At 37.3% G+C, this 3,077-nt stretch overlaps 1 pseudogene; it reads left to right on the forward strand.

The window, feature by feature from the left end:
* Nucleotides 1-1,851: 1,851 nt before the first annotated feature.
* LOC116100355 overlaps nucleotides 1,852-3,077 on the forward strand; it is a 3,962-nt pseudogene continuing 2,736 nt past the window's right edge.

Consider the following 3,077-nt stretch of genomic DNA (forward strand, 5'->3'; position numbering starts at 1 on the left):
CCTAGGAAAGAAATCAGGAACCATAGATGCAAGCATCACCAACAGAATGCAAGAGATATAAGAGAGAATCTCAGGGGCACCTTAGAAAACATTGACATAGCAGTCAAAGAAAATGCAAAAGACCAAAAGCTCCTAGCCCAAAACATGCAGGAAATCCAGGATGCACTGAGAAGACCCAACCTAAGGATAATAGGTATAGAAGAGAGTGAAGACTCCCAATGTAATGGGCCAGTAAATATCTTCAACAAAATTATAGAAGAAAACTTCCCTAACCTAAAGAAAGAGATGCCCCTGAACATACAAGAAGTTTACAGAACTCCAAATAGACTGGACCAGAAAAGAAATTCCTCCTGTCACATAATAATCAAAACACCAAATGCACTAAACAAAGAAAGAATTTTAAAAGCAGTAAGGGAAAAAAGGCAAGTAACATATAAAGGCAGGCCTATCAGAATTACTGCAGATTTCTCACCAGAGACTATGAAAGCCTGAAGATCCTGGGCAGATGACAAACAGACCTTACAAGAACACAAATGCCAGCCCAGACTACTATACCCAGCAAAACTCTCAATTACCATAGATGGAGAAAACAAGATATTCCATGACAAAACAAAATTTACACAATATCTTTACACGAATCCAGCCCTAAGGATTATCCCAAAGGATAATAGATGGAAAACATCAACATAAGGAGCAAAACTACACCCTAGAAGAAGCAAGAAGGTAATCTTTCAACAAATCCACACAAACCTAATTCCACCTCTTACAACAAAAACAACAGGAAGTGATAATTACTTTTCTTAATATATTAATTTGAAAATTAATATTTCCAACATATCCTAATCGATTGAAATCCAATAATATGAGGAATTGGAAATTTATTGATTGTCCTCCAATGATCTCTCTACTTCGGTAATTGGAGAAATAGGTTCAACATTGTACAATCTGTATACACTGTTCATTGAAACAGTTGGTGAATGTCTTTATGGATAGACCATCTTAATAACTACACCATTTCTTAAATGAATATAACCTGTTCTCTGTGGGCTGAGAATGAAGTCACTCACTCAAGTCAAATAGCTTTGACCATAGCAGGAAGTCTGTATCCAAAAATCGAGCCTACAACTCATTTCTTGGTTCAGCAGAACTATCAACTCTCAGCTTAGCTACAATGGAGGTAAAATCGTTTGGTGATATGAGGGTCATTGAAATACAGCCTTATTACAATGAAACCCAATGTCTAAAAATTGTTCTTATTTTTGGCTTGTACCACAGTAAGAGCCAAGATTTTAAACTCTACTAAATACAAAACAAACAAAAAGACTTTATATATTCATGTTAATTTAAGAAAATACTAGTAGTGATGCATTATTTTTAAGTATACAGTTAATATGCTTGGAGTTATTTAAAATTTACATTGAGAAAAATGTATTTTCACTATTGCTATAGATGAGCACCTATATAAGACTGCTAAATTGATTGTTGTTTTATATCAAACAACTTTTATAATACTTATTTTTATTGTTATAATATTTTATAAATTTTAAGGAATATGACAAAAAAGATAATGTAGGTATTGAAGGAGGGGTCTCTGGGAGGAGCAGTGGTATAAAAGGGAAACAAGAATGTGATTCAATTATATTTACTTGAAATATGTTTTTAAATGTTAAGAAATTCAGATAAATTGAAATCATGTAACTTTTCTCATCATAATGCAATAAAAGTTTTTTTAAAAAAACAAAAAAAAAAGAAAAGAAAAGAAAAGAAAAAGAATGGAGGCCTGAAGGAGCCGGGACCACGGTGGCGCGGGTGCTCCGGGCAGAGGCCACAGTGTAATGTTCAAGCCCAGAAATGCCTTATGTGGATCGGCAGAATCGCATCTGTGGTTTTCTAGACATTGAAGAAAATGAGAACAGCAGGAAGTTTCTTCGAAGGTATTTCATCCTGGATACCAGAGAAGACAGCTTTGTGTGGTACATGGATAATCCACAGAACCTGCGTTCAGGATCATCACGGGTTGGAGCCATTAAACTTACCTACATTTCAAAGGTTAGCGCTGCAGCTAAGTTAAGGCCAAAGGCAGAGTTTTGTTTTGTTATGAATGCAGGAATGAGAAAATACTTTCTACAAGCTAATGATCAGCAGGACTTCGTGGAGTGGGTAAATGTCTTGAACAAAGCTATAAAAATTACAGTACCAAAGCAGTCAGACTCACAGCCGGCCTCTGACAACCTGAGTCGCCAAGGTGACTGTGGCAAGAAGCAAGTGTCTTACAGAACGGATATTGTTGGTGGAGTACCCATCATCACGCCAACACAGAAAGAAGAAGTAAACGAATGTGGTAAGAGTATTGACAGAAACAATTTGTAACGGTCACAAAGCCATCTTCCTTACTTTGCTCCTAAGCCACCTCCAGACAGTGCAGTTATCAAAGCTGGATATTGTGTGAAACGAGGAGCAGTGATGAAAAACTGGAAGAGAAGATATTTTCTTTTCTTTTCTTTTCTTTTTTTTTAAGATTTATTTATTTATTATATGTAGGTACACTGTAGCTGTCTTCAGATGCACCAGAAGAGGGCATCAGATCTCATTACGGGTGGTTGTGAGCCACCATGTGGTTGCTGGGATTTGAACTCATGACCTTCTGAAGAGCAGTCGGTGCTCTTCCCTGCTGAGCCATCTCACCAGCCCGAGAAGATATTTTCAATTGGATGAAAACACAATAGGCTACTTCAAATCTGAACTGGAAAAGGAACCTCTGCGAATAATACCACTTAAAGAAGTTCATAAAGTCCAAGAGTGCAAGCAAAGTGACATAATGATGAGGGACAACCTGTTTGAAATCGTGACGACATCTCGGACTTTTTATGTGCAGGCTGATAGACCGGAAGAGATGCACAGGTGGATTAAAGCAGTCTCTGGTGCTATCGTATAGCACAGCAGGGACCTGGCAGATCATCCTCTTCTATGCGGCAGGCCAGAAGGCTGTCGAACACTTGTATATAGAGGTATCTCCCTTATGAATATCGATGCAAAAATACTCAATAAAATTCTTGCAAACCGAATCAAAGAACACA

The sequence above is a fragment of the Mastomys coucha genome, unplaced genomic scaffold, assembly GCF_008632895.1.
Source record: "Mastomys coucha isolate ucsf_1 unplaced genomic scaffold, UCSF_Mcou_1 pScaffold21, whole genome shotgun sequence".
Taxonomy (NCBI): domain Eukaryota; kingdom Metazoa; phylum Chordata; class Mammalia; order Rodentia; family Muridae; genus Mastomys; species Mastomys coucha.